The 25,695-nt window shown below is 48.0% G+C and overlaps 73 pseudogenes; all 73 read right to left on the bottom strand.

Moving 5' to 3' along the window:
- Nucleotides 1-160: 160 nt before the first annotated feature.
- LOC143792150 (U2 spliceosomal RNA) lies at nucleotides 161-334 on the bottom strand (annotated as a pseudogene).
- A 176-nt stretch (nucleotides 335-510) lies between these two features.
- On the bottom strand, nucleotides 511-684 carry LOC143792286 (U2 spliceosomal RNA; annotated as a pseudogene).
- Nucleotides 685-860: 176 nt separating this feature from the next.
- LOC143792139 (U2 spliceosomal RNA) lies at nucleotides 861-1,034 on the bottom strand (annotated as a pseudogene).
- A 138-nt stretch (nucleotides 1,035-1,172) lies between these two features.
- LOC143792523 (U2 spliceosomal RNA) lies at nucleotides 1,173-1,384 on the bottom strand (annotated as a pseudogene).
- Nucleotides 1,385-1,560: 176 nt separating this feature from the next.
- On the bottom strand, nucleotides 1,561-1,734 carry LOC143792285 (U2 spliceosomal RNA; annotated as a pseudogene).
- Nucleotides 1,735-1,910: 176 nt separating this feature from the next.
- Nucleotides 1,911-2,084, bottom strand: LOC143792127 (U2 spliceosomal RNA; annotated as a pseudogene).
- Nucleotides 2,085-2,222: 138 nt separating this feature from the next.
- Nucleotides 2,223-2,434, bottom strand: LOC143792522 (U2 spliceosomal RNA; annotated as a pseudogene).
- A 176-nt stretch (nucleotides 2,435-2,610) lies between these two features.
- LOC143792284 (U2 spliceosomal RNA) lies at nucleotides 2,611-2,784 on the bottom strand (annotated as a pseudogene).
- A 176-nt stretch (nucleotides 2,785-2,960) lies between these two features.
- Nucleotides 2,961-3,131, bottom strand: LOC143792081 (U2 spliceosomal RNA; annotated as a pseudogene).
- Nucleotides 3,132-3,307: 176 nt separating this feature from the next.
- On the bottom strand, nucleotides 3,308-3,481 carry LOC143791742 (U2 spliceosomal RNA; annotated as a pseudogene).
- Nucleotides 3,482-3,657: 176 nt separating this feature from the next.
- LOC143791354 (U2 spliceosomal RNA) lies at nucleotides 3,658-3,831 on the bottom strand (annotated as a pseudogene).
- A 176-nt stretch (nucleotides 3,832-4,007) lies between these two features.
- On the bottom strand, nucleotides 4,008-4,181 carry LOC143792283 (U2 spliceosomal RNA; annotated as a pseudogene).
- Nucleotides 4,182-4,357: 176 nt separating this feature from the next.
- Nucleotides 4,358-4,531, bottom strand: LOC143792282 (U2 spliceosomal RNA; annotated as a pseudogene).
- Nucleotides 4,532-4,706: 175 nt separating this feature from the next.
- LOC143792281 (U2 spliceosomal RNA) lies at nucleotides 4,707-4,880 on the bottom strand (annotated as a pseudogene).
- A 175-nt stretch (nucleotides 4,881-5,055) lies between these two features.
- On the bottom strand, nucleotides 5,056-5,229 carry LOC143791561 (U2 spliceosomal RNA; annotated as a pseudogene).
- A 176-nt stretch (nucleotides 5,230-5,405) lies between these two features.
- Nucleotides 5,406-5,579, bottom strand: LOC143792280 (U2 spliceosomal RNA; annotated as a pseudogene).
- A 176-nt stretch (nucleotides 5,580-5,755) lies between these two features.
- On the bottom strand, nucleotides 5,756-5,929 carry LOC143791804 (U2 spliceosomal RNA; annotated as a pseudogene).
- A 176-nt stretch (nucleotides 5,930-6,105) lies between these two features.
- Nucleotides 6,106-6,279, bottom strand: LOC143792025 (U2 spliceosomal RNA; annotated as a pseudogene).
- A 176-nt stretch (nucleotides 6,280-6,455) lies between these two features.
- On the bottom strand, nucleotides 6,456-6,629 carry LOC143791741 (U2 spliceosomal RNA; annotated as a pseudogene).
- Nucleotides 6,630-6,805: 176 nt separating this feature from the next.
- LOC143792279 (U2 spliceosomal RNA) lies at nucleotides 6,806-6,979 on the bottom strand (annotated as a pseudogene).
- Nucleotides 6,980-7,155: 176 nt separating this feature from the next.
- Nucleotides 7,156-7,329, bottom strand: LOC143791385 (U2 spliceosomal RNA; annotated as a pseudogene).
- Nucleotides 7,330-7,505: 176 nt separating this feature from the next.
- Nucleotides 7,506-7,679, bottom strand: LOC143791315 (U2 spliceosomal RNA; annotated as a pseudogene).
- A 138-nt stretch (nucleotides 7,680-7,817) lies between these two features.
- LOC143792174 (U2 spliceosomal RNA) lies at nucleotides 7,818-8,029 on the bottom strand (annotated as a pseudogene).
- A 176-nt stretch (nucleotides 8,030-8,205) lies between these two features.
- LOC143792277 (U2 spliceosomal RNA) lies at nucleotides 8,206-8,379 on the bottom strand (annotated as a pseudogene).
- Nucleotides 8,380-8,555: 176 nt separating this feature from the next.
- LOC143792276 (U2 spliceosomal RNA) lies at nucleotides 8,556-8,729 on the bottom strand (annotated as a pseudogene).
- A 176-nt stretch (nucleotides 8,730-8,905) lies between these two features.
- On the bottom strand, nucleotides 8,906-9,079 carry LOC143792136 (U2 spliceosomal RNA; annotated as a pseudogene).
- A 176-nt stretch (nucleotides 9,080-9,255) lies between these two features.
- Nucleotides 9,256-9,429, bottom strand: LOC143792275 (U2 spliceosomal RNA; annotated as a pseudogene).
- A 176-nt stretch (nucleotides 9,430-9,605) lies between these two features.
- LOC143791792 (U2 spliceosomal RNA) lies at nucleotides 9,606-9,779 on the bottom strand (annotated as a pseudogene).
- A 176-nt stretch (nucleotides 9,780-9,955) lies between these two features.
- LOC143791608 (U2 spliceosomal RNA) lies at nucleotides 9,956-10,129 on the bottom strand (annotated as a pseudogene).
- Nucleotides 10,130-10,305: 176 nt separating this feature from the next.
- On the bottom strand, nucleotides 10,306-10,479 carry LOC143792016 (U2 spliceosomal RNA; annotated as a pseudogene).
- Nucleotides 10,480-10,655: 176 nt separating this feature from the next.
- Nucleotides 10,656-10,829, bottom strand: LOC143792274 (U2 spliceosomal RNA; annotated as a pseudogene).
- A 176-nt stretch (nucleotides 10,830-11,005) lies between these two features.
- LOC143791384 (U2 spliceosomal RNA) lies at nucleotides 11,006-11,179 on the bottom strand (annotated as a pseudogene).
- A 176-nt stretch (nucleotides 11,180-11,355) lies between these two features.
- On the bottom strand, nucleotides 11,356-11,529 carry LOC143791314 (U2 spliceosomal RNA; annotated as a pseudogene).
- Nucleotides 11,530-11,667: 138 nt separating this feature from the next.
- LOC143792214 (U2 spliceosomal RNA) lies at nucleotides 11,668-11,879 on the bottom strand (annotated as a pseudogene).
- Nucleotides 11,880-12,055: 176 nt separating this feature from the next.
- On the bottom strand, nucleotides 12,056-12,229 carry LOC143792273 (U2 spliceosomal RNA; annotated as a pseudogene).
- A 176-nt stretch (nucleotides 12,230-12,405) lies between these two features.
- On the bottom strand, nucleotides 12,406-12,579 carry LOC143792272 (U2 spliceosomal RNA; annotated as a pseudogene).
- Nucleotides 12,580-12,754: 175 nt separating this feature from the next.
- Nucleotides 12,755-12,928, bottom strand: LOC143791297 (U2 spliceosomal RNA; annotated as a pseudogene).
- Nucleotides 12,929-13,104: 176 nt separating this feature from the next.
- LOC143792271 (U2 spliceosomal RNA) lies at nucleotides 13,105-13,278 on the bottom strand (annotated as a pseudogene).
- A 176-nt stretch (nucleotides 13,279-13,454) lies between these two features.
- LOC143791781 (U2 spliceosomal RNA) lies at nucleotides 13,455-13,628 on the bottom strand (annotated as a pseudogene).
- A 176-nt stretch (nucleotides 13,629-13,804) lies between these two features.
- On the bottom strand, nucleotides 13,805-13,978 carry LOC143791740 (U2 spliceosomal RNA; annotated as a pseudogene).
- A 176-nt stretch (nucleotides 13,979-14,154) lies between these two features.
- Nucleotides 14,155-14,328, bottom strand: LOC143792270 (U2 spliceosomal RNA; annotated as a pseudogene).
- Nucleotides 14,329-14,504: 176 nt separating this feature from the next.
- LOC143791383 (U2 spliceosomal RNA) lies at nucleotides 14,505-14,678 on the bottom strand (annotated as a pseudogene).
- A 176-nt stretch (nucleotides 14,679-14,854) lies between these two features.
- Nucleotides 14,855-15,028, bottom strand: LOC143791313 (U2 spliceosomal RNA; annotated as a pseudogene).
- A 138-nt stretch (nucleotides 15,029-15,166) lies between these two features.
- On the bottom strand, nucleotides 15,167-15,378 carry LOC143792173 (U2 spliceosomal RNA; annotated as a pseudogene).
- Nucleotides 15,379-15,554: 176 nt separating this feature from the next.
- LOC143792269 (U2 spliceosomal RNA) lies at nucleotides 15,555-15,728 on the bottom strand (annotated as a pseudogene).
- A 175-nt stretch (nucleotides 15,729-15,903) lies between these two features.
- LOC143792229 (U2 spliceosomal RNA) lies at nucleotides 15,904-16,077 on the bottom strand (annotated as a pseudogene).
- A 138-nt stretch (nucleotides 16,078-16,215) lies between these two features.
- On the bottom strand, nucleotides 16,216-16,427 carry LOC143792521 (U2 spliceosomal RNA; annotated as a pseudogene).
- Nucleotides 16,428-16,603: 176 nt separating this feature from the next.
- On the bottom strand, nucleotides 16,604-16,777 carry LOC143791943 (U2 spliceosomal RNA; annotated as a pseudogene).
- A 198-nt stretch (nucleotides 16,778-16,975) lies between these two features.
- Nucleotides 16,976-17,127, bottom strand: LOC143791633 (U2 spliceosomal RNA; annotated as a pseudogene).
- A 176-nt stretch (nucleotides 17,128-17,303) lies between these two features.
- Nucleotides 17,304-17,477, bottom strand: LOC143791506 (U2 spliceosomal RNA; annotated as a pseudogene).
- A 174-nt stretch (nucleotides 17,478-17,651) lies between these two features.
- On the bottom strand, nucleotides 17,652-17,825 carry LOC143791466 (U2 spliceosomal RNA; annotated as a pseudogene).
- A 176-nt stretch (nucleotides 17,826-18,001) lies between these two features.
- Nucleotides 18,002-18,175, bottom strand: LOC143791818 (U2 spliceosomal RNA; annotated as a pseudogene).
- Nucleotides 18,176-18,351: 176 nt separating this feature from the next.
- Nucleotides 18,352-18,525, bottom strand: LOC143791889 (U2 spliceosomal RNA; annotated as a pseudogene).
- Nucleotides 18,526-18,723: 198 nt separating this feature from the next.
- LOC143791632 (U2 spliceosomal RNA) lies at nucleotides 18,724-18,875 on the bottom strand (annotated as a pseudogene).
- A 176-nt stretch (nucleotides 18,876-19,051) lies between these two features.
- Nucleotides 19,052-19,225, bottom strand: LOC143791607 (U2 spliceosomal RNA; annotated as a pseudogene).
- A 176-nt stretch (nucleotides 19,226-19,401) lies between these two features.
- On the bottom strand, nucleotides 19,402-19,575 carry LOC143791311 (U2 spliceosomal RNA; annotated as a pseudogene).
- Nucleotides 19,576-19,713: 138 nt separating this feature from the next.
- On the bottom strand, nucleotides 19,714-19,925 carry LOC143792172 (U2 spliceosomal RNA; annotated as a pseudogene).
- A 176-nt stretch (nucleotides 19,926-20,101) lies between these two features.
- On the bottom strand, nucleotides 20,102-20,276 carry LOC143792057 (U2 spliceosomal RNA; annotated as a pseudogene).
- A 176-nt stretch (nucleotides 20,277-20,452) lies between these two features.
- LOC143791739 (U2 spliceosomal RNA) lies at nucleotides 20,453-20,626 on the bottom strand (annotated as a pseudogene).
- A 176-nt stretch (nucleotides 20,627-20,802) lies between these two features.
- On the bottom strand, nucleotides 20,803-20,976 carry LOC143792268 (U2 spliceosomal RNA; annotated as a pseudogene).
- A 176-nt stretch (nucleotides 20,977-21,152) lies between these two features.
- LOC143791382 (U2 spliceosomal RNA) lies at nucleotides 21,153-21,326 on the bottom strand (annotated as a pseudogene).
- Nucleotides 21,327-21,502: 176 nt separating this feature from the next.
- On the bottom strand, nucleotides 21,503-21,676 carry LOC143791310 (U2 spliceosomal RNA; annotated as a pseudogene).
- Nucleotides 21,677-21,814: 138 nt separating this feature from the next.
- LOC143792171 (U2 spliceosomal RNA) lies at nucleotides 21,815-22,026 on the bottom strand (annotated as a pseudogene).
- Nucleotides 22,027-22,202: 176 nt separating this feature from the next.
- Nucleotides 22,203-22,376, bottom strand: LOC143791360 (U2 spliceosomal RNA; annotated as a pseudogene).
- A 175-nt stretch (nucleotides 22,377-22,551) lies between these two features.
- Nucleotides 22,552-22,725, bottom strand: LOC143792115 (U2 spliceosomal RNA; annotated as a pseudogene).
- A 138-nt stretch (nucleotides 22,726-22,863) lies between these two features.
- Nucleotides 22,864-23,075, bottom strand: LOC143792520 (U2 spliceosomal RNA; annotated as a pseudogene).
- A 176-nt stretch (nucleotides 23,076-23,251) lies between these two features.
- On the bottom strand, nucleotides 23,252-23,425 carry LOC143791942 (U2 spliceosomal RNA; annotated as a pseudogene).
- A 198-nt stretch (nucleotides 23,426-23,623) lies between these two features.
- Nucleotides 23,624-23,775, bottom strand: LOC143791631 (U2 spliceosomal RNA; annotated as a pseudogene).
- Nucleotides 23,776-23,951: 176 nt separating this feature from the next.
- On the bottom strand, nucleotides 23,952-24,125 carry LOC143791505 (U2 spliceosomal RNA; annotated as a pseudogene).
- Nucleotides 24,126-24,299: 174 nt separating this feature from the next.
- Nucleotides 24,300-24,473, bottom strand: LOC143791504 (U2 spliceosomal RNA; annotated as a pseudogene).
- A 174-nt stretch (nucleotides 24,474-24,647) lies between these two features.
- Nucleotides 24,648-24,821, bottom strand: LOC143792159 (U2 spliceosomal RNA; annotated as a pseudogene).
- Nucleotides 24,822-24,997: 176 nt separating this feature from the next.
- On the bottom strand, nucleotides 24,998-25,171 carry LOC143791888 (U2 spliceosomal RNA; annotated as a pseudogene).
- A 198-nt stretch (nucleotides 25,172-25,369) lies between these two features.
- LOC143791630 (U2 spliceosomal RNA) lies at nucleotides 25,370-25,521 on the bottom strand (annotated as a pseudogene).
- Between the last annotated feature and the right edge of the window lie 174 nt (nucleotides 25,522-25,695).

Below are 25,695 nucleotides of genomic sequence, written 5' to 3'. Positions count from 1 at the left end.
CCACTTGGGCCGCACCAAGGCCTACAACCGACACCCACTGTGGAGACGTAGCAAAAGATTGCCGCAGGGAAGACATTTCCAGAAACTCTGGATGCTCTGTCGATGACAGTTCTGCGGTGTGCATGTGTTCAAGCTGTGCGCAACGCGTTTTGAATCTGCATAACCACACCCTCCACCCCCGTGAAGGTTCCGTGTGACAAAGCAAGCTCCATTTCCAGCTCCCTGTTCCAAAAATCCATTTAATATATGGTCCCCAAATAGGGGACGTATCAGATATTAAACTAATAAGAACAGACACTACGCTTGATCTTGAGCCATTTGGCCGAGAAGAGATGATCAGAAATGGTTTGCCACTTGGGCCGCACCAAGGCCTACAACCGACACCCACTGTGGAGACGTAGCAAAAGATTGCCGCAGGGAAGACATTTCCAGAAACTCTGGATGCTCTGTCGATGACAGTTCTGCGGTGTGCATGTGTTCAAGCTGTGCGCAACGCGTTTTGAATCTGCATAACCACACCCTCCATCCCCGTGAAGGTTCCGTGTGACAAAGCAAGCTCCATTTCCAGCTCCCTGTTCCAAAAATCCATTTAATATATGGTCCCCAAATAGGGGACGTATCAGATATTAAACTAATAAGAACAGACACTACGCTTGATCTTGAGCCATTTGGCCGAGAAGAGATGATCAGAAATGGTTTGCCACTTGGGCCGCACCAAGGCCTACAACCGACATCCACTGTGGAGACGTAGCAAAAGATTGCCGCAGGGAAGACATTTCCAGAAACTCTGGATGCTCTATCGATGACAGTTCTGCGGTGTGCATGTGTTCAAGCTGTGCGCAACGCGTTTTGAATCTGCATAACCACACCCTCCATCCCCGTGAAGGTTCCGTGCGACAAAGCAAGCTCCATTTCCAGCTCCCTGTTCCAAAAATCCATTTAATATATGGTCCCCAAATAGGGGACGTATCAGATATTAAACTAATAAGAACAGACACTACACTTGATCTTGAGCCATTTGGCCGAGAAGAGATGATCAGAAATGGTTTGCCACTTGGGCCGCACCAAGGCCTACAACCGACACCCACTGTGGAGACGTAGCAAAAGATTGCCGCAGGGAAGACATTTCCAAAAACTCTGGATGATCTGTCGATGACAGTTCTGCGGTGTGCATGTGTTCAAGCTGTGCGAAACGCGTTTTGAATCTGCATAACCACACCCTCCACCCCCGTGATGGTTCCGTGCGACAAAGCAAGCTCCATTTCCAGCTCCCTGTTCCAAAAATCCATTTAATATATGGTCCCCAAATAGGGGACGTATCAGATATTAAACTAATAAGAACAGACACTACGCTTGATCTTGAGCCATTTGGCCGAGAAGAGATGATCAGAAATGATTTGCCACTTGGGCCGCACCAAGGTCTACAACCGACACCCACTGTGGAGACGTAGCAAAAGATTGCCGCAGGGAAGACATTTCCAGAAACTCTGGATGCTCTGTCGATGACAGTTCTGCGGTGTGCATGTGTTCAAGCTGTGCGCAACGCGTTTTGAATCTGCATAACCACACCCTCCATCCCCGTGAAGGTTCCGTGTGACAAAGCAAGCTCCATTTCCAGCTCCCTGTTCCAAAAATCCATTTAATATATGGTCCCCAAATAGGGGACGTATCAGATATTAAACTAATAAGAACAGACACTACGCTTGATCTTGAGCCATTTGGCCGAGAAGAGATGATCAGAAATGGTTTGCCACTTGGGCCGCACCAAGGCCTACAACCGACATCCACTGTGGAGACGTAGCAAAAGATTGCCGCAGGGAAGACATTTCCAGAAACTCTGGATGCTCTATCGATGACAGTTCTGCGGTGTGCATGTGTTCAAGCTGTGCGCAACGCGTTTTGAATCTGCATAACCACACCCTCCATCCCCGTGAAGGTTCCGTGCGACAAAGCAAGCTCCATTTCCAGCTCCCTGTTCCAAAAATCCATTTAATATATGGTCCCCAAATAGGGGACGTATCAGATATTAAACTAATAAGAACAGACACTACACTTGATCTTGAGCCATTTGGCCGAGAAGAGATGATCAGAAATGGTTTGCCACTTGGGCCGCACCAAGGCCTACAACCGACACCCACTGTGGAGACGTAGCAAAAGATTGCCGCAGGGAAGACATTTCCAAAAACTCTGGATGATCTGTCGATGACAGTTCTGCGGTGTGCATGTGTTCAAGCTGTGCGAAACGCGTTTTGAATCTGCATAACCACACCCTCCACCCCCGTGATGGTTCCGTGCGACAAAGCAAGCTCCATTTCCAGCTCCCTGTTCCAAAAATCCATTTAATATATGGTCCCCAAATAGGGGACGTATCAGATATTAAACTAATAAGAACAGACACTACGCTTGATCTTGAGCCATTTGGCCGAGAAGAGATGATCAGAAATGATTTGCCACTTGGGCCGCACCAAGGTCTACAACCGACACCCACTGTGGAGACGTAGCAAAAGATTGCCGCAGGGAAGACATTTCCAGAAACTCTGGATGCTCTGTCGATGACAGTTCTGCGGTGTGCATGTGTTCAAGCTGTGCGCAACGCGTTTTGAATCTGCATAACCACACCCTCCATCCCCGTGAAGGTTCCGTGTGACAAAGCAAGCTCCATTTCCAGCTCCCTGTTCCAAAAATCCATTTAATATATGGTCCCCAAATAGGGGACGTATCAGATATTAAACTAATAAGAACAGACACTACGCTTGATCTTGAGCCATTTGGCCGAGAAGAGATGATCAGAAATGGTTTGCCACTTGGGCCGCACCAAGGCCTACAACCGACACCCACTGTGGAGACGTAGCAAAAGATTGCCGCAGGGAAGACATTTCCAGAAACTCTGGATGCTCTGTCGATGACAGTTCTGCGGTGTGCATGTGTTCAAGCTGTGCGCAACGCGTTTTGAATCTGCATAACCACACCCTCCATCCCCGTGAAGGTTCCGTGTGACAAAGCAAGCTCCATTTCCAGCTCCCTGTTCCAAAAATCCATGTAATATATGGTCCCCAAATACGGGACGTATCAGATATTAAACTAATAACAGACACTACGCTTGATCTTGATCCATTTGGCCGAGAAGAGATGATCAGAAATGGTTTGCCACTTGGGCCGCACCAAGGCCTACAACCGACACCCACTGTTAAGACGTAGCAAAAGATTGCCGCAGGGAAGACATTTCCAGAAACTCTGGATGCTCTGTCGATGACAGTTCTGCGGTGTGCATGTGTTCAAGCTGTGCGCAACGCGTTTTGAATCTGCATAACCACACCCTCCATCCCCGTGAAGGTTCCGTGTGACAAAGCAAGCTCCATTTCCAGCTCCCTGTTCCAAAAATCCATTTAATATATGGTCCCCAAATAGGGGACGTAACAGATATTAAACTAATAAGAACAGACACTACGCTTGATCTTGAGCCATTTGGCCGAGAAGAGATGATCAGAAATGGTTTGCCACTTGGGCCGCACCAAGGCCTACAACCGACACCCACTGTGGAGACGTAGCAAAAGATTGCCGCAGGGAAGACATTTCCAGAAACTCTGGATGCTCTGTCGACGACAGTTCTGCGGTGTGCATGTGTTCAAGCTGTGCGCAACGCGTTTTGAATCTGCATAACCACACCCTCCATCCCCGTGAAGGTTCCGTGTGACAAAGCAAGCTCCATTTCCAGCTCCCTGTTCCAAAAATCCAATTAATATATGGTCCCCAAATAGGGGACGTATCAGATATTAAACTAATAAGAACAGACACTACGCTTGATCTTGAGCCATTTGGCCGAGAAGAGATGATCAGAAATGGTTTGCCACTTGGGCCGCACCAAGGCCTACAACCGACACCCACTGTGGAGACGTAGCAAAAGATTGCCGCAGGGAAGACATTTCCAGAAACTCTGGATGCTCTGTCGACGACAGTTCTGCGGTGTGCATGTGTTCAAGCTGTGCGCAACGCGTTTTGAATCTGCATAACCACACCCTCCATCCCCGTGAAGGTTCCGTGTGACAAAGCAAGCTCCATTTCCAGCTCCCTGTTCCAAAAATCCATTTAATATATGGTCCCCAAATAGGGGACGTATCAGATATTAAACTAATAAGAACAGACACTACGCTTGATCTTGAGCCATTTGGCCGAGAAGAGATGATCAGAAATGGTTTGCCACTTGGGCCGCACCAAGGCCTACAACCGACACCAACTGTGGAGACGTAGCAAAAGATTGCCGCAGGGAAGACATTTCCAGAAACTCTGGATGCTCTGTCGATGACAGTTCTGCGGTGTGCATGTGTTCAAGCTGTGCGCAACGCGTTTTGAATCTGCATAACCACACCCTCCATCCCCGTGAAGGTTCCGTGTGACAAAGCAAGCTCCATTTCCAGCTCCCTGTTCCAAAAATCCATTTAATATATGGTCCCCAAATAGGGGACGTATCAGATATTAAACTAATAAGAACAGACACTACGCTTGATCTTGAGCCATTTGGCCGAGAAGAGATGATCAGAAATGGTTTGCCACTTGGGCCGCACCAAGGCCTACAACCGACATCCACTGTGAGACGTAGCAAAAGATTGCCGCAGGGAAGACATTTCCAGAAACTATGGATGCTCTATCGATGACAGTTCTGCGGTGTGCATGTGTTCAAGCTGTGCGCAACGCGTTTTGAATCTGCATAACCACACCCTCCATCCCCGTGAAGGTTCCGTGTGACAAAGCAAGCTCCATTTCCAGCTCCCTGTTCCAAAAATCCATTTAATATATGGTCCCCAAATAGGGGACGTATCAGATATTAAACTAATAAGAACAGACACTACGCTTGATCTTGAGCCATTTGGCCGAGAAGAGATGATCAGAAATGGTTTGCCACTTGGGCCGCACCAAGGCCTACAACCGACATCCACTGTGAGACGTAGCAAAAGATTGCCGCAGGGAAGACATTTCCAGAAACTATGGATGCTCTATCGATGACAGTTCTGCGGTGTGCATGTGTTCAAGCTGTGCGCAACGCGTTTTGAATCTGCATAACCACACCCTCCATCCCCGTGAAGGTTCCGTGCGACAAAGCAAGCTCCATTTCCAGCTCCCTGTTCCAAAAATCCATTTAATATATGGTCCCCAAATAGGGGACGTATCAGATATTAAACTAATAAGAACAGACACTACACTTGATCTTGAGCCATTTGGCCGAGAAGAGTTGATCAGAAATGGTTTGCCACTTGGGCCGCACCAAGGCCTACAACCGACACCCACTGTGGAGACGTAGCAAAAGATTGCCGCAGGGAAGACATTTCCAGAAACTCTGGATGCTCTGTTGATGACAGTTCTGCGGTGTGCATGTGTTCAAGCTGTGCGCAACGCGTTTTGAATCTGCATAACCACACCCTCCATCCCCGTGAAGGTTCCGTGTGACAAAGCAAGCTCCATTTCCAGCTCCCTGTTCCAAAAATCCATTTAATATATGGTCCCCAAATAGGGGACGTATCAGATATTAAACTAATAAGAACAGACACTACGCTTGATCTTGAGCCATTTGGCCGAGAAGAGATGATCAGAAATGGTTTGCCACTTGGGCCGCACCAAGGCCTACAACCGACACCCACTGTGGAGACGTAGCAAAAGATTGCCGCAGGGAAGACATTTCCAGAAACTCTGGATGATCTGTCGATGACAGTTCTGCGGTGTGCATGTGTTCAAGCTGTGCGAAACGCATTTTGAATCTGCATAACCACACCCTCCACCCCCGTGAAGGTTCCGTGCGACAAAGCAAGCTCCATTTCCAGCTCCCTGTTCCAAAAATCCATTTAATATATGGTCCCCAAATAGGGGACGTATCAGATATTAAACTAATAAGAACAGACACTACGCTTGATCTTGAGCCATTTGGCCGAGAAGAGATGATCAGAAATGGTTTGCCACTTGGGCCGCACCAAGGCCTACAACCGACACCCACTGTGGAGACGTAGCAAAAGATTGCCGCAGGGAAGACATTTCCAGAAACTCTGGATGCTCTGTTGATGACAGTTCTGCGGTGTGCATGTGTTCAAGCTGTGCGCAACGCGTTTTGAATCTGCATAACCACACCCTCCATCCCCGTGAAGGTTCAGTGTGACAAAGCAAGCTCCATTTCCAGCTCCCTGTTCCAAAAATCCATTTAATATATGGTCCCCAAATAGGGGACGTATCAGATATTAAACTAATAAGAACAGACACTACGCTTGATATTGATCCATTTGGCCGAGAAGAGATGATCAGAAATGGTTTGCCACTTGGGCCGCACCAAGGCCTACAACCGACACCCACTGTTAAGACGTAGCAAAAGATTGCCGCAGGGAAGACATTTCCAGAAACTCTGGATGCTCTGTTGATGACAGTTCTGCGGTGTGCATGTGTTCAAGCTGTGCGCAACGCATTTTGAATCTGCATAACCACACCCTCCATCCCCGTGAAGGTTCCGTGTGACAAAGCAAGCTCCATTTCCAGCTCCCTGTTCCAAAAATCCATTTAATATATGGTCCCCAAATAGGGGACGTAACAGATATTAAACTAATAAGAACAGACACTACGCTTGATCTTGAGCCATTTGGCCGAGAAGAGATTATCAGAAATGGTTTGCCACTTGGGCCGCACCAAGGCCTACAACCGACACCCACTGTGGAGACGTAGCAAAAGATTGCCGCAGGGAAGACATTTCCAGAAACTCTGGATGCTCTGTCGATGACAGTTCTGCGGTGTGCATGTGTTCAAGCTGTGCGCAACGCGTTTTGAATCTGCATAACCACACCCTCCATCCCCGTGAAGGTTCCGTGTGACAAAGCAAGCTCCATTTCCAGCTCCCTGTTCCAAAAATCCATTTAATATATGGTCCCCAAATAGGGGACGTATCAGATATTAAACTAATAAGAACAGACACTACGCTTGATCTTGAGCCATTTGGCCGAGAAGAGATGATCAGAAATGGTTTGCCACTTGGGCCGCACCAAGGCCTACAACCGACACCCACTGTGGAGACATAGCAAAAGATTGCCGCAGGGAAGACATTTCCAGAAACTCTGGATGCTCTGTCGATGACAGTTCTGCGGTGTGCATGTGTTCAAGCTCTGCGCAACGCGTTTTGAATCTGCATAACCACACCCTCCATCCCCGTGAAGGTTCCGTGCGACAAAGCAAGCTCCATTTCCAGCTCCCTGTTCCAAAAATCCATTTAATATATGGTCCCCAAATAGGGGACGTATCAGATATTAAACTAATAAGGACAGACACTACACTTGATCTTGAGCCATTTGGCCGAGAAGAGTTGATCAGAAATGGTTTGCCACTTGGGCCGCACCAAGGCCTACAACCGACACCCACTGTGGAGACGTAGCAAAAGATTGCCGCAGGGAAGACATTTCCAGAAACTCTGGATGCTCTGTCGATGACAGTTCTGCGGTGTGCATGTGTTCAAGCTGTGCGCAACGCGTTTTGAATCTGCATAACCACACCCTCCATCCCCGTGAAGGTTCCGTGTGACAAAGCAAGCTCCATTTCCAGCTCCCTGTTCCAAAAATCCATTTAATATATGGTCCCCAAATAGGGGACGTATCAGATATTAAACTAATAAGAACAGACACTACGCTTGATCTTGAGCCATTTGGCCAAGAAGAGATGATCAGAAATGGTTTGCCACTTGGGCCGCACCAAGGCCTACAACCGACACCCACTGTGGAGACGTAGCAAAAGATTGCCGCAGGGAAGACATTTCCAGAAACTCTGGATGATCTGTCGATGACAGTTCTGCGGTGTGCATGTGTTCAAGCTGTGTGAAACGCGTTTTGAATCTGCATAACCACACCCTCCACCCCCGTGATGGTTCCGTGCGACAAAGCAAGCTCCATTTCCAGCTCCCTGTTCCAAAAATCCATTTAATATATGGTCCCCAAATAGGGGACGTATCAGATATTAAACTAATAAGAACAGACACTACGCTTGATCTTGAGCCATTTGGCCGAGAAGAGATGATCAGAAATGATTTGCCACTTGGGCCGCACCAAGGCCTACAACCGACACCCACTGTGGAGACGTAGCAAAAGATTGCCGCAGGGAAGACATTTCCAGAAACTCTGGATGCTCTGTCGATGACAGTTCTGCGGTGTGCATGTGTTCAAGCTGTGCGCAACGCGTTTTGAATCTGCATAACCACACCCTCCATCCCCGTGAAGGTTCCGTGTGACAAAGCAAGCTCCATTTCCAGCTCCCTGTTCCAAAAATCCATTTAATATATGGTCCCCAAATAGGGGACGTATCAGATATTAAACTAATAAGAACAGACACTACGCTTGATCTTGAGCCATTTGGCCGAGAAGAGATGATCAGAAATGGTTTGCCACTTGGGCCGCACCAAGGCCTACAACCGACACCCACTGTGGAGACGTAGCAAAAGATTGCCGCAGGGAAGACATTTCCAGAAACTCTGGATGCTCTGTCGATGACAGTTCTGCGGTGTGCATGTGTTCAAGCTGTGCGCAACGCGTTTTGAATCTGCATAACCACACCCTCCATCCCCGTGAAGGTTCCGTGTGACAAAGCAAGCTCCATTTCCAGCTCCCTGTTCCAAAAATCCATTTAATATATGGTCCCCAAATAGGGGACGTATCAGATATTAAACTAATAAGAACAGACACTACGCTTGATCTTGAGCCATTTGGCCGAGAAGAGATGATCAGAAATGGTTTGCCACTTGGGCCGCACCAAGGCCTACAACCGACACCCACTGTGGAGACGTAGCAAAAGATTGCCGCAGGGAAGACATTTCCAGAAACTCTGGATGATCTGTCGATGACAGTTCTGCGGTGTGCATGTGTTCAAGCTGTGCGCAACGCGTTTTGAATCTGCATAACCACACCCTCCATCCCCGTGAAGGTTCCGTGTGACAAAGCAAGCTCCATTTCCAGCTCCCTGTTCCAAAAATCCATTTAATATATGGTCCCCAAATAGGGGACGTATCAGATATTAAACTAATAAGAACAGACACTACACTTGATCTTGAGCCATTTGGCCGAGAAGAGTTGATCAGAAATGGTTTGCCACTTGGGCCGCACCAAGGCCTACAACCGACACCCACTGTGGAGACGTAGCAAAAGATTGCCGCAGGGAAGACATTTCCAGAAACTCTGGATGCTCTGTTGATGACAGTTCTGCGGTGTGCATGTGTTCAAGCTGTGCGCAACGCGTTTTGAATCTGCATAACCACACCCTCCATCCCCGTGAAGGTTCCGTGTGACAAAGCAAGCTCCATTTCCAGCTCCCTGTTCCAAAAATCCATTTAATATATGGTCCCCAAATAGGGGACGTATCAGATATTAAACTAATAAGAACAGACACTACGCTTGATCTTGAGCCATTTGGCCGAGAAGAGATGATCAGAAATGGTTTGCCACTTGGGCCGCACCAAGGCCTACAACCGACACCCACTGTGGAGACGTAGCAAAAGATTGCCGCAGGGAAGACATTTCCAGAAACTCTGGATGATCTGTCGATGACAGTTCTGCGGTGTGCATGTGTTCAAGCTGTGCGAAACGCATTTTGAATCTGCATAACCACACCCTCCACCCCCGTGAAGGTTCCGTGCGACAAAGCAAGCTCCATTTCCAGCTCCCTGTTCCAAAAATCCATTTAATATATGGTCCCCAAATAGGGGACGTATCAGATATTAAACTAATAAGAACAGACACTACGCTTGATCTTGAGCCATTTGGCCGAGAAGAGATGATCAGAAATGGTTTGCCACTTGGGCCGCACCAAGGCCTACAACCGACACCCACTGTGGAGACGTAGCAAAAGATTGCCGCAGGGAAGACATTTCCAGAAACTCTGGATGCTCTGTTGATGACAGTTCTGCGGTGTGCATGTGTTCAAGCTGTGCGCAACGCGTTTTGAATCTGCATAACCACACCCTCCATCCCCGTGAAGGTTCAGTGTGACAAAGCAAGCTCCATTTCCAGCTCCCTGTTCCAAAAATCCATTTAATATATGGTCCCCAAATAGGGGACGTATCAGATATTAAACTAATAAGAACAGACACTACGCTTGATCTTGATCCATTTGGCCGAGAAGAGATGATCAGAAATGGTTTGCCACTTGGGCCGCACCAAGGCCTACAACCGACACCCACTGTTAAGACGTAGCAAAAGATTGCCGCAGGGAAGACATTTCCAGAAACTCTGGATGCTCTGTTGATGACAGTTCTGCGGTGTGCATGTGTTCAAGCTGTGCGCAACGCGTTTTGAATCTGCATAACCACACCCTCCATCCCCGTGAAGGTTCCGTGTGACAAAGCAAGCTCCATTTCCAGCTCCCTGTTCCAAAAATCCATTTAATATATGGTCCCCAAATAGGGGACGTAACAGATATTAAACTAATATGAACAGACACTACGCTTGATCTTGAGCCATTTGGCCGAGAAGAGATGATCAGAAATGGTTTGCCACTTGGGCCGCACCAAGGCCTACAACCGACACCCACTGTGGAGACGTAGCAAAAGATTGCCGCAGGGAAGACATTTCCAGAAACTCTGGATGCTCTGTCGATGACAGTTCTGCGGTGTGCATGTGTTCAAGCTGTGCGCAACGCGTTTTGAATCTGCATAACCACACCCTCCATCCCCGTGAAGGTTCCGTGTGACAAAGCAAGCTCCATTTCCAGCTCCCTGTTCCAAAAATCCATTTAATATATGGTCCCCAAATAGGGGACGTATCAGATATTAAACTAATAAGAACAGACACTACGCTTGATCTTGAGCCATTTGGCCGAGAAGAGATGATCAGAAATGGTTTGCCACTTGGGCCGCACCAAGGCCTACAACCGACACCCACTGTGGAGACGTAGCAAAAGATTGCCACAGGGAAGACATTTCCAGAAACTCTGGATGCTCTGTCGATGACAGTTCTGCGGTGTGCATGTGTTCAAGCTCTGCGCAACGCGTTTTGAATCTGCATAACCACACCCTCCATCCCCGTGAAGGTTCCGTGCGACAAAGCAAGCTCCATTTCCAGCTCCCTGTTCCAAAAATCCATTTAATATATGGTCCCCAAATAGGGGACGTATCAGATATTAAACTAATAAGGACAGACACTACACTTGATCTTGAGCCATTTGGCCGAGAAGAGTTGATCAGAAATGGTTTGCCACTTGGGCCGCACCAAGGCCTACAACCGACACCCACTGTGGAGACGTAGCAAAAGATTGCCGCAGGGAAGACATTTCCAGAAACTCTGGATGCTCTGTCGATGACAGTTCTGCGGTGTGCATGTGTTCAAGCTGTGCGCAACGCGTTTTGAATCTGCATAACCACACCCTCCATCCCCGTGAAGGTTCCGTGTGACAAAGCAAGCTCCATTTCCAGCTCCCTGTTCCAAAAATCCATTTAATATATGGTCCCCAAATAGGGGACGTATCAGATATTAAACTAATAAGAACAGACACTACGCTTGATCTTGAGCCATTTGGCCAAGAAGAGATGATCAGAAATGGTTTGCCACTTGGGCCGCACCAAGGCCTACAACCGACACCCACTGTGGAGACGTAGCAAAAGATTGCCGCAGGGAAGACATTTCCAGAAACTCTGGATGATCTGTCGATGACAGTTCTGCGGTGTGCATGTGTTCAAGCTGTGTGAAACGCGTTTTGAATCTCCATAACCACACCCTCCACCCCCGTGATGGTTCCGTGCGACAAAGCAAGCTCCATTTCCAGCTCCCTGTTCCAAAAATCCATTTAATATATGGTCCCCAAATAGGGGACGTATCAGATATTAAACTAATAAGAACAGACACTACGCTTGATCTTGAGCCATTTGGCCGAGAAGAGATGATCAGAAATGATTTGCCACTTGGGCCGCACCAAGGCCTACAACCGACACCCACTGTGGAGACGTAGCAAAAGATTGCCGCAGGGAAGACATTTCCAGAAACTCTGGATGCTCTGTCGATGACAGTTCTGCGGTGTGCATGTGTTCAAGCTGTGCGCAACGCGTTTTGAATCTGCATAACCACACCCTCCATCCCCGTGAAGGTTCCGTGTGACAAAGCAAGCTCCATTTCCAGCTCCCTGTTCCAAAAATCCATTTAATATATGGTCCCCAAATAGGGGACGTATCAGATATTAAACTAATAAGAACAGACACTACGCTTGATCTTGAGCCATTTGGCCGAGAAGAGATGATCAGAAATGGTTTGCCACTTGGGCCGCACCAAGGCCTACAACCGACACCCACTGTGGAGACGTAGCAAAAGATTGCCGCAGGGAAGACATTTCCAGAAACTCTGGATGCTCTGTCGATGACAGTTCTGCGGTGTGCATGTGTTCAAGCTGTGCGCAACGCGTTTTGAATCTGCATAACCACACCCTCCATCCCCGTGAAGGTTCCGTGTGACAAAGCAAGCTCCATTTCCAGCTCCCTGTTCCAAAAATCCATTTAATATATGGTCCCCAAATAGGGGACGTATCAGATATTAAACTAATAAGAACAGACACTACGCTTGATCTTGAGCCATTTGGCCGAGAAGAGATGATCAGAAATGGTTTGCCACTTGGGCCGCACCAAGGCCTACAACCGACATCCACTGTGAGACGTAGCAAAAGATTGCCGCAGGGAAGACATTTCCAGAAACTCTGGATGCTCTATCGATGACAGTTCTGCGGTGTGCATGTGTTCAAGCTGTGCGCAACGCATTTTGAATCTGCATAACCACACCCTCCATCCCCGTGAAGGTTCCGTGCGACAAAGCAAGCTCCATTTCCAGCTCCCTGTTCCAAAAATCCATTTAATATATGGTCCCCAAATAGGGGACGTATCAGATATTAAACTAATAAGAACAGGCACTACACTTGATCTTGAGCCATTTGGCCGAGAAGAGTTGATCAGAAATGGTTTGCCACTTGGGCCGCACCAAGGCCTACAACCGACACCCACTGTGGAGACGTAGCAAAAGATTGCCGCAGGGAAGACATTTCCAGAAACTCTGGATGCTCTGTTGATGACAGTTCTGCGGTGTGCATGTGTTCAAGCTGTGCGCAACGCGTTTTGAATCTGCATAACCACACCCTCCATCCCCGTGAAGGTTCCGTGTGACAAAGCAAGCTCCATTTCCAGCTCCCTGTTCCAAAAATCCATTTAATATATGGTCCCCAAATAGGGGACGTATCAGATATTAAACTAATAAGAACAGACACTACGCTTGATCTTGAGCCATTTGGCCGAGAAGAGATGATCAGAAATGGTTTGCCACTTGGGCCGCACCAAGGCCTACAACCGACACCCACTGTGGAGACGTAGCAAAAGATTGCCGCAGGGAAGACATTTCCAGAAACTCTGGATGATCTGTCGATGACAGTTCTGCGGTGTGCATGTGTTCAAGCTGTGCGAAACGCATTTTGAATCTGCATAACCACACCCTCCACCCCCGTGAAGGTTCCGTGCGACAAAGCAAGCTCCATTTCCAGCTCCCTGTTCCAAAAATCCATTTAATATATGGTCCCCAAATAGGGGACGTATCAGATATTAAACTAATAAGAACAGACACTACGCTTGATCTTGAGCCATTTGGCCGAGAAGAGATGATCAGAAATGGTTTGCCACTTGGGCCGCACCAAGGCCTACAACCGACACCCACTGTGGAGACGTAGCAAAAGATTGCCGCAGGGAAGACATTTCCAGAAACTCTGGATGCTCTGTCGATGACAGTTCTGCGGTGTGCATGTGTTCAAGCTGTGCGCAACGCGTTTTGAATCTGCATAACCACACCCTCCATCCCCGTGAAGGTTCCGTGTGACAAAGCAAGCTCCATTTCCAGCTCCCTGTTCCAAAAATCCATTTAATATATGGTCCCCAAATAGGGGACGTAACAGATATTAAACTAATAAGAACAGACACTACGCTTGATCTTGAGCCATTTGGCCGAGAAGAGATGATCAGAAATGGTTTGCCACTTGGGCCGCACCAAGGCCTACAACCGACACCCACTGTGGAGACGTAGCAAAAGATTGCCGCAGGGAAGACATTTCCAGAAACTCTGGATGCTCTGTCGATGACAGTTCTGCGGTGTGCATGTGTTCAAGCTGTGCGCAACGCGTTTTGAATCTGCATAACCACACCCTCCATCCCCGTGAAGGTTCCGTGTGACAAAGCAAGCTCCATTTCCAGCTCCCTGTTCCAAAAATCCATTTAATATATGGTCCCCAAATAGGGGACGTATCAGATATTAAACTAATAAGAACAGACACTACGCTTGATCTTGAGCCATTTGGCCGAGAAGAGATGATCAGAAATGGTTTGCCACTTGGGCCGCACCAAGGCCTACAACCGACACCCACTGTGGAGACGTAGCAAAAGATTGCCGCAGGGAAGACATTTCCAGAAACTCTGGATGCTCTGTCGATGACAGTTCTGCGGTGTGCATGTGTTCAAGCTCTGCGCAACGCGTTTTGAATCTGCATAACCACACCCTCCATCCCCGTGAAGGTTCCGTGCGACAAAGCAAGCTCCATTTCCAGCTCCCTGTTCCAAAAATCCATTTAATATATGGTCCCCAAATAGGGGACGTATCAGATATTAAACTAATAAGGACAGACACTACACTTGATCTTGAGCCATTTGGCCGAGAAGAGTTGATCAGAAATGGTTTGCCACTTGGGCCGCACCAAGGCCTACAACCGACACCCACTGTGGAGACGTAGCAAAAGATTGCCGCAGGGAAGACATTTCCAGAAACTCTGGATGCTCTGTCGATGACAGTTCTGCGGTGTGCATGTGTTCAAGCTGTGCGCAACGCGTTTTGAATCTGCATAACCACACCCTCCATCCCCGTGAAGGTTCCGTGTGACAAAGCAAGCTCCATTTCCAGCTCCCTGTTCCAAAAATCCATTTAATATATGGTCCCCAAATAGGGGACGTATCAGATATTAAACTAATAAGAACAGACACTACGCTTGATCTTGAGCCATTTGGCCAAGAAGAGATGATCAGAAATGGTTTGCCACTTGGGCCGCACCAAGGCCTACAACCGACACCCACTGTGGAGACGTAGCAAAAGATTGCCGCAGGGAAGACATTTCCAGAAACTCTGGATGATCTGTCGATGACAGTTCTGCGGTGTGCATGTGTTCAAGCTGTGTGAAACGCGTTTTGAATCTGCATAACCACACCCTCCACCCCCGTGATGGTTCCGTGCGACAAAGCAAGCTCCATTTCCAGCTCCCTGTTCCAAAAATCCATTTAATATATGGTCCCCAAATAGGGGACGTATCAGATATTAAACTAATAAGAACAGACACTACGCTTGATCTTGAGCCATTTGGCCGAGAAGAGATGATCAGAAATGATTTGCCACTTGGGCCGCACCAAGGCCTACAACCGACACCCACTGTGGAGACGTAGCAAAAGATTGCCGCAGGGAAGACATTTCCAGAAACTCTGGATGCTCTGTCGATGACAGTTCTGCGGTGTGCATGTGTTCAAGCTGTGCGCAACGCGTTTTGAATCTGCATAACCACACCCTCCATCCCCGTGAAGGTTCCGTGTGACAAAGCAAGCTCCATTTCCAGCTCCCTGTTCCAAAAATCCATTTAATATATGGTCCCCAAATAGGGGACGTATCAGATATTAAACTAATAAGAACAGACACTACGCTTGATCTTGAGCCATTTGGCCGAGAAGAGATGATCAGAAATGGTTTGCCACTTGGGCCGCACCAAGGCCTACAACCGACATCCACTGTGAGACGTAGCAAAAGATTGCCGCAGGGAAGACATTTCCAGAAACTCTGGATGCTCTATCGATGACAGTTCTGCGGTGTGCATGTGTTCAAGCTGTGCGCAACGCGTTTTGAATCTGCATAACCACACCCTCCATCCCCGTGAAGGTTCCGTGCGACAAAGCAAGCTCCATTTCCAGCTCCCTGTTCCAAAAATCCATTTAATATATGGTCCCCAAATAGGGGACGTATCAGATATTAAACTAATAAGAACAGACACCACACTTGATCTTGAGCCATTTGGCCGAGAAGAGATGATCAGAAATGGTTTGCCACTTGGGCCGCACCAAGGCCTACAACCGACACCCACTGTGGAGACGTAGCAAAAGATTGCCGCAGGGAAGACATTTCCAGAAACTCTGGATGATCTGTCGATGACAGTTCTGCGGTGTGCATGTGTTCAAGCTGTGCGAAACGCGTTTTGAATCTGCATAACCACACCCTCCACCCCCGTGATGGTTCCGTGCGACAAAGCAAGCTCCATTTCCAGCTCCCTGTTCCAAAAATCCATTTAATATATGGTCCCCAAATAGGGGACGTATCAGATATTAAACTAATAAGAACAGACACTACGCTTGATCTTGAGCCATTTGGCCGAGAAGAGATGATCAGAAATGATTTGCCACTTGGGCCGCACCAAGGCCTACAACCGACACCCACTGTGGAGACGTAGCAAAAGATTGCCGCAGGGAAGACATTTCCAGAAACTCTGGATGCTCTGTCGATGACAGTTCTGCGGTGTGCATGTGTTCAAGCTGTGCGCAACGCGTTTTGAATCTGCATAACCACACCCTCCATCCCCGTGAAGGTTCCGTGTGACAAAGCAAGCTCCATTTCCAGCTCCCTGTTCCAAAAATCCATTTAATATATGGTCCCCAAATAGGGGACGTATCAGATATTAAATTAATAAGAACAGGCACTACGCTTGATCTTGAGCCATTTGGCCGAGAAGAGATGATCAGAAATGGTTTGCCACTTGGGCCGCACCAAGGCCTACAACCGACACCCACTGTGGAGACGTAGCAAAAGATTGCCGCAGGGAAGACATTTCCAGAAACTCTGGATGCTCTGTCGACGACAGTTCTGCGGTGTGCATGTGTTCAAGCTGTGCGCAACGCGTTTTGAATCTGCATAACCACACCCTCCATCCCCGTGAAGGTTCCGTGTGACAGATCAAGCTCCATTTCCAGCTCCCTGTTCCAAAAATCCATTTAATATATGGTCCCCAAATAGGGGACGTATCAGATATTAAACTAATAAGAACAGACACTACGCTTGATCTTGAGCCATTTGGCCGAGAAGAGATGATCAGAAATGGTTTGCCACTTGGGCCGCACCAAGGCCTACAACCGACATCCACTGTGGAGATGTAGCAAAAGATCGCCGCAGGGAAGACATTTCCAGAAACTCTGGATGCTCTATCGATGACAGTTCTGCGGTGTGCATGTGTTCAAGCTGTGCGCAACGCGTTTTGAATCTGCATAACCACACCCTCCATCCCTGTGAAGGTTAAGTGTGACAAAGCAAGCTCCATTTCCAGCTCCCTGTTCCAAAAATCCATTTAATATATGGTCCCCAAATAGGGGACCAATCAGATATTAAACTAATAAGAACAGACACTACGCTTGATCTTGAGCCATTTGGCCGAGAAGAGATGATCAGAAATGGTTTGCCACGGGCCGCACCAAGGCCTACAACCGACACCCACTGTGGAGACGTAGCAAAAGATTGCCGCAGGGAAGACATTTCCAGAAACTCTGGATGCTCTGTCGATGACAGTTCTGCGGTGTGCATGTGTTCAAGCTGTGCGCAACGCGTTTTGAATCTGCATAACCACACCCTCCATCCCCATGAAGGTTCCGTGTGACAAAGCAAGCTCCATTTCCAGCTCCCTGTTCCAAAAATCCATTTAATATATGGTCCCCAAATAGGGGACGTATCAGATATTAAACTAATAAGAACAGGCACTACGCTTGATCTTGAGCCATTTGGCCGAGAAGAGATGATCAGAAATGGTTTGCCACTTGGGCCGCACCAAGACCTACAACCGACACCCACTGTGGAGATGTAGCAAAAGATTGCCGCAGGGAAGACATTTCCAGAAACTCTGGATGCTCTATCGATGACAGTTCTGCGGTGTGCATGTGTTCAAGCTGTGCGCAACGCGTTTTGAATCTGCATAACCACACCCTCCATCCCCATGAAGGTTCCGTGTGACAAAGCAAGCTCCATTTCCAGCTCCCTGTTCCAAAAATCCATTTAATATATGGTCCCCAAATAGGGGATGTATCAGATATTAAACTAATAAGAACAGGCACTACGCTTGATCTTGAGCCATTTGGCCGAGAAGAGATGATCAGAAATGGTTTGCCACTTGGGCCGCACCAAGACCTACAACCGACACCCACTGTGGAGATGTAGCAAAAGATTGCCGCAGGGAAGACATTTCCAGAAACTCTGGATGCTCTATCGATGACAGTTCTGCGGTGTGCATGTGTTCAAGCTGTGCGCAACGCGTTTTGAATCTGCATAACCACACCCTCCATCCCCATGAAGGTTCCGTGTGACAAAGCAAGCTCCATTTCCAGCTCCCTGTTCCAAAAATCCATTTAATATATGGTCCCCAAATAGGGGACGTATCAGATATTAAATTAATAAGAACAGGCACTACGCTTGATCTTGAGCCATTTGGCCGAGAAGAGATGATCAGAAATGGTTTGCCACTTGGGCCGCACCAAGGCCTACAACCGACACCCACTGTGGAGACGTAGCAAAAGATTGCCGCAGGGAATACATTTCCAGAAACTCTGGATGCTCTGTCGACGACAGTTCTGCGGTGTGCATGTGTTCAAGCTGTGCGCAACGCGTTTTGAATCTGCATAACCACACCCTCCATCCCCGTGAAGGTTCCGTGTGACAGATCAAGCTCCATTTCCAGCTCCCTGTTCCAAAAATCCATTTAATATATGGTCCCCAAATAGGGGACGTATCAGATATTAAACTAATAAGAACAGACACTACGCTTGATCTTGAGCCATTTGGCCGAGAAGAGATGATCAGAAATGGTTTGCCACTTGGGCCGCACCAAGGCCTACAACCGACATCCACTGTGGAGATGTAGCAAAAGATCGCCGCAGGGAAGACATTTCCAGAAACTCTGGATGCTCTGTCGACGACAGTTCTGCGGTGTGCATGTGTTCAAGCTGTGCGCAACGCATTTTGAATCTGCCTAACCACACCCTCCATCCCCGTGAAGGTTCCGTGTGACAAAGCAAGCTCCATTTCCAGCTCCCTGTTCCAAAAATCCATTTAATATATGGTCCCCAAATAGGGGACGCATCAGATATTAAACTAATAAGAACAGACACTACGCTTGATCTTGAGCCATTTGGCCAAGAAGAGATGATCAGAAATGGTTTGCCACTTGGGCCGCACCAAGGCCTACAACCGACACCCACTGTGGAGACGTAGCAAAAGATTGCCGCAGGGAAGACATTTCCAGAAACTCTGGATGCTCTGTCGATGACAGTTCTGCGGTGTGCATGTGTTCAAGCTGTGCGCAACGCGTTTTGAATCTGCATAACCACACCCTCCATCCCCGTGAAGGTTCCGTGTGACAAAGCAAGCTCCATTTCCAGCTCCCTGTTCCAAAAATCCATTTAATATATGGTCCCCAAATAGGGGACGTATCAGATATTAAACTAATAAGAACAGACACTACGCTTGATCTTGAGCCATTTGGCCAAGAAGAGATGATCAGAAATGGTTTGCCACTTGGGCCGCACCAAGGCCTACAACCGACACCCACTGTGGAGACGTAGCAAAAGATTGCCGCAGGGAAGACATTTCCAGAAACTCTGGATGATCTGTCGATGACAGTTCTGCGGTGTGCATGTGTTCAAGCTGTGTGAAACGCGTTTTGAATCTGCATAACCACACCCTCCACCCCCGTGATGGTTCCGTGCGACAAAGCAAGCTCCATTTCCAGCTCCCTGTTCCAAAAATCCATTTAATATATGGTCCCCAAATAGGGGACGTATCAGATATTAAACTAATAAGAACAGACACTACGCTTGATCTTGAGCCATTTGGCCGAGAAGAGATGATCAGAAATGATTTGCCACTTGGGCCGCACCAAGGCCTACAACCGACACCCACTGTGGAGACGTAGCAAAAGATTGCCGCAGGGAAGACATTTCCAGAAACTCTGGATGCTCTGTCGATGACAGTTCTGCGGTGTGCATGTGTTCAAGCTGTGCGCAACGCGTTTTGAATCTGCATAACCACACCCTCCATCCCCGTGAAGGTTCCGTGTGACAAAGCAAGCTCCATTTCCAGCTCCCTGTTCCAAAAATCCATTTAATACATGGTCCCCAAATAGGGGACGTATCAGATATTAAACTAATAAGAACCAGACACTACGCTTGATCTTGATCCATTTGGCCGAGAAGAGATGATCAGAAATGGTTTGCCACTTGGGCCGCACCAAGGCCTACAACCGACACCCACTGTTAAGACGTAGCAAAAGATTGCCGCAGGGAAGACATTTCCAGAAACTCTGGATGCTCTGTTGATGACAGTTCTGCGGTGTGCATGTGTTCAAGCTGTGCGCAACGCGTTTTGAATCTGCATAACCACACCCTCCATCCCCGTGAAGGTTCCGTGTGACAAAGCAAGCTCCATTTCCAGCTCCCTGTTCCAAAAATCCATTTAATATATGGTCCCCAAATAGGGGACGTAACAGATATTAAACTAATAAGAACAGACACTACGCTTGATCTTGAGCCATTTGGCCGAGAAGAGATGATCAGAAATGGTTTGCCACTTGGGCCGCACCAAGGCCTACAACCGACACCCACTGTGGAGACGTAGCAAAAGATTGCCGCAGGGAAGACATTTCCAGAAACTCTGGATGCTCTGTCGATGACAGTTCTGCGGTGTGCATGTGTTCAAGCTGTGCGCAACGCGTTTTGAATCTGCATAACCACACCCTCCATCCCCGTGAAGGTTCCGTGTGACAAAGCAAGCTCCATTTCCAGCTCCCTGTTCCAAAAATCCATTTAATATATGGTCCCCAAATAGGGGACGTATCAGATATTAAACTAATAAGAACAGACACTACGCTTGATCTTGAGCCATTTGGCCGAGAAGAGATGATCAGAAATGGTTTGCCACTTGGGCCGCACCAAGGCCTACAACCGACACCCACTGTGGAGACGTAGCAAAAGATTGCCGCAGGGAAGACATTTCCAGAAACTCTGGATGCTCTGTCGATGACAGTTCTGCGGTGTGCATGTGTTCAAGCTCTGCGCAACGCGTTTTGAATCTGCATAACCACACCCTCCATCCCCGTGAAGGTTCCGTGCGACAAAGCAAGCTCCATTTCCAGCTCCCTGTTCCAAAAATCCATTTAATATATGGTCCCCAAATAGGGGACGTATCAGATATTAAACTAATAAGGACAGACACTACACTTGATCTTGAGCCATTTGGCCGAGAAGAGTTGATCAGAAATGGTTTGCCACTTGGGCCGCACCAAGGCCTACAACCGACACCCACTGTGGAGACGTAGCAAAAGATTGCCGCAGGGAAGACATTTCCAGAAACTCTGGATGCTCTGTCGATGACAGTTCTGCGGTGTGCATGTGTTCAAGCTGTGCGCAACGCGTTTTGAATCTGCATAACCACACCCTCCATCCCCGTGAAGGTTCCGTGTGACAAAGCAAGCTCCATTTCCAGCTCCCTGTTCCAAAAATCCATTTAATATATGGTCCCCAAATAGGGGACGTATCAGATATTAAACTAATAAGAACAGACACTACGCTTGATCTTGAGCCATTTGGCCAAGAAGAGATGATCAGAAATGGTTTGCCACTTGGGCCGCACCAAGGCCTACAACCGACACCCACTGTGGAGACGTAGCAAAAGATTGCCGCAGGGAAGACATTTCCAGAAACTCTGGATGATCTGTCGATGACAGTTCTGCGGTGTGCATGTGTTCAAGCTGTGTGAAACGCGTTTTGAATCTGCATAACCACACCCTCCACCCCCGTGATGGTTCCGTGCGACAAAGCAAGCTCCATTTCCAGCTCCCTGTTCCAAAAATCCATTTAATATATGGTCCCCAAATAGGGGACGTATCAGATATTAAACTAATAAGAACAGACACTACGCTTGATCTTGAGCCATTTGGCCGAGAAGAGATGATCAGAAATGATTTGCCACTTGGGCCGCACCAAGGCCTACAACCGACACCCACTGTGGAGACGTAGCAAAAGATTGCCGCAGGGAAGACATTTCCAGAAACTCTGGATGCTCTGTCGATGACAGTTCTGCGGTGTGCATGTGTTCAAGCTGTGCGCAACGCGTTTTGAATCTGCATAACCACACCCTCCATCCCCGTGAAGGTTCCGTGTGACAAAGCAAGCTCCATTTCCAGCTCCCTGTTCCAAAAATCCATTTAATATATGGTCCCCAAATAGGGGACTTATCAGATATTAAACTAATAAGAACAGACACTACGCTTGATCTTGAGCCATTTGGCCGAGAAGAGATGATCAGAAATGGTTTGCCACTTGGGCCGCACCAAGGCCTACAACCGACATCCACTGTGAGACGTAGCAAAAGATTGCCGCAGGGAAGACATTTCCAGAAACTCTGGATGCTCTATCGATGACAGTTCTGCGGTGTGCATGTGTTCAAGCTGTGCGCAACGCGTTTTGAATCTGCATAACCACACCCTCCATCCCCGTGAAGGTTCCGTGCGACAAAGCAAGCTCCATTTCCAGCTCCCTGTTCCAAAAATCCATTTAATATATGGTCCCCAAATAGGGGACGTATCAGATATTAAACTAATAAGAACAGACACTACACTTGATCTTGAGCCATTTGGCCGAGAAGAGATGATCAGAAATGGTTTGCCACTTGGGCCGCACCAAGGCCTACAACCGACACCCACTGTGGAGACGTAGCAAAAGATTGCCCCAGGGAAGACATTTCCAGAAACTCTGGATGATCTGTCGATGACAGTTCTGCGGTGTGCATGTGTTCAAGCTGTGCGAAACGCGTTTTGAATCTGCATAACCACACCCTCCACCCCCGTGATGGTTCCGTGCGACAAAGCAAGCTCCATTTCCAGCTCCCTGTTCCAAAAATCCATTTAATATATGGTCCCCAAATAGGGGACGTATCAGATATTAAACTAATAAGAACAGACACTACGCTTGATCTTGAGCCATTTGGCCGAGAAGAGATAATCAGAAATGATTTGCCACTTGGGCCGCACCAAGGCCTACAACCGACACCCACTGTGGAGACGTAGCAAAAGATTGCCGCAGGGAAGACATTTCCAGAAACTCTGGATGCTCTGTCGATGACAGTTCTGCGGTGTGCATGTGTTCAAGCTGTGCGCAACGCGTTTTGAATCTGCATAACCACACCCTCCATCCCCGTGAAGGTTCCGTGTGACAAAGCAAGCTCCATTTCCAGCTCCCTGTTCCAAAAATCCATTTAATATATGGTCCCCAAATAGGGGACGTATCAGATATTAAATTAATAAGAACAGGCACTACGCTTGATCTTGAGCCATTTGGCCGAGAAGAGATGATCAGAAATGGTTTGCCACTTGGGCCGCACCAAGGCCTAAAACCGACACCCACTGTGGAGACGTAGCAAAAGATTGCCGCAGGGAAGACATTTCCAGAAACTCTGGATGCTCTGTCGACGACAGTTCTGCGGTGTGCATGTGTTCAAGCTGTGCGCAACGCGTTTTGAATCTGCATAACCACACCCTCCATCCCCGTGAAGGTTCCGTGTGACAGATCAAGCTCCATTTCCAGCTCCCTGTTCCAAAAATCCATTTAATATATGGTCCCCAAATAGGGGACGTATCAGATATTAAACTAATAAGAACAGACACTACGCTTGATCTTGAGCCATTTGGCCGAGAAGAGATGATCAGAAATGGTTTGCCACTTGGGCCGCACCAAGGCCTACAACCGACATCCACTGTGGAGATGTAGCAAAAGATCGCCGCAGGGAAGACATTTCCAGAAACTCTGGATGCTCTATCGATGACAGTTCTGCGGTGTGCATGTGTTCAAGCTGTGCGCAACGCGTTTTGAATCTGCATAACCACACCCTCCATCCCTGTGAAGGTTAAGTGTGACAAAGCAAGCTCCATTTCCAGCTCCCTGTTCCAAAAATCCATTTAATATATGGTCCCCAAATAGGGGACCAATCAGATATTAAACTAATAAGAACAGACACTACGCTTGATCTTGAGCCATTTGGCCGAGAAGAGATGATCAGAAATGGTTTGCCATGGGCCGCACCAAGGCCTACAACCGACACCCACTGTGGAGACGTAGCAAAAGATTGCCGCAGGGAAGACATTTCCAGAAACTCTGGATGCTCTGTCGATGACAGTTCTGCGGTGTGCATGTGTTCAAGCTGTGCGCAACGCGTTTTGAATCTGCATAACCACACCCTCCATCCCTGTGAAGGTTAAGTGTGACAAAGCAAGCTCCATTTCCAGCTCCCTGTTCCAAAAATCCATTTAATATATGGTCCCCAAATAGGGGACCAATCAGATATTAAACTAATAAGAACAGACACTACGCTTGATCTTGAGCCATTTGGCCGAGAAGAGATGATCAGAAATGGTTTGCCATGGGCCGCACCAAGGCCTACAACCGACACCCACTGTGGAGACGTAGCAAAAGATTGCCGCAGGGAAGACATTTCCAGAAACTCTGGATGCTCTGTCGATGACAGTTCTGCGGTGTGCATGTGTTCAAGCTGTGCGCAACGCGTTTTGAATCTGCATAACCACACCCTCCATCCCTGTGAAGGTTAAGTGTGACAAAGCAAGCTCCATTTCCAGCTCCCTGTTCCAAAAATCCATTTAATATATGGTCCCCAAATAGGGGACGTATCAGATATTAAACTAATAAGAACAGGCACTACGCTTGATCTTGAGCCATTTGGCCGAGAAGAGATGATCAGAAATGGTTTGCCACTTGGGCCGCACCAAGACCTACAACCGACACCCACTGTGGAGATGTAGCAAAAGATTGCCGCAGGGAAGACATTTCCAGAAACTCTGGATGCTCTATCGATGACAGTTCTGCGGTGTGCATGTGTTCAAGCTGTGCGCAACGCGTTTTGAATCTGCATAACCACACCCTCCATCCCCATGAAGGTTCCGTGTGACAAAGCAAGCTCCATTTCCAGCTCCCTGTTCCAAAAATCCATTTAATATATGGTCCCCAAATAGGGGACGTATCAGATATTAAATTAATAAGAACAGGCACTACGCTTGATCTTGAGCCATTTGGCCGAGAAGAGATGATCAGAAATGGTTTGCCACTTGGGCCGCACCAAGGCCTACAACCGACACCCACTGTGGAGACGTAGCAAAAGATTGCCGCAGGGAAGACATTTCCAGAAACTCTGGATGCTCTGTCGACGACAGTTCTGCGGTGTGCATGTGTTCAAGCTGTGCGCAACGCGTTTTGAATCTGCATAACCACACCCTCCATCCCCGTGAAGGTTCCGTGTGACAGATCAAGCTCCATTTCCAGCTCCCTGTTCCAAAAATCCATTTAATATATGGTCCCCAAATAGGGGACGTATCAGATATTAAACTAATAAGAACAGACACTACGCTTGATCTTGAGCCATTTGGCCGAGAAGAGATGATCAGAAATGGTTTGCCACTTGGGCCGCACCAAGGCCTACAACCGACATCCACTGTGGAGATGTAGCAAAAGATCGCCGCAGGGAAGACATTTCCAGAAACTCTGGATGCTCTATCGATGACAGTTCTGCGGTGTGCATGTGTTCAAGCTGTGCGCAACGCGTTTTGAATCTG

Source organism: Ranitomeya variabilis, unplaced genomic scaffold (genome assembly GCF_051348905.1).
Source record: "Ranitomeya variabilis isolate aRanVar5 unplaced genomic scaffold, aRanVar5.hap1 Scaffold_69, whole genome shotgun sequence".
In the NCBI taxonomy this organism is placed as follows: Eukaryota; Metazoa; Chordata; class Amphibia; order Anura; family Dendrobatidae; genus Ranitomeya; species Ranitomeya variabilis.
The sequence above is the reverse complement of the archived record's forward strand: the minus strand, read 5'-3'. Positions and strand labels throughout refer to the sequence as shown.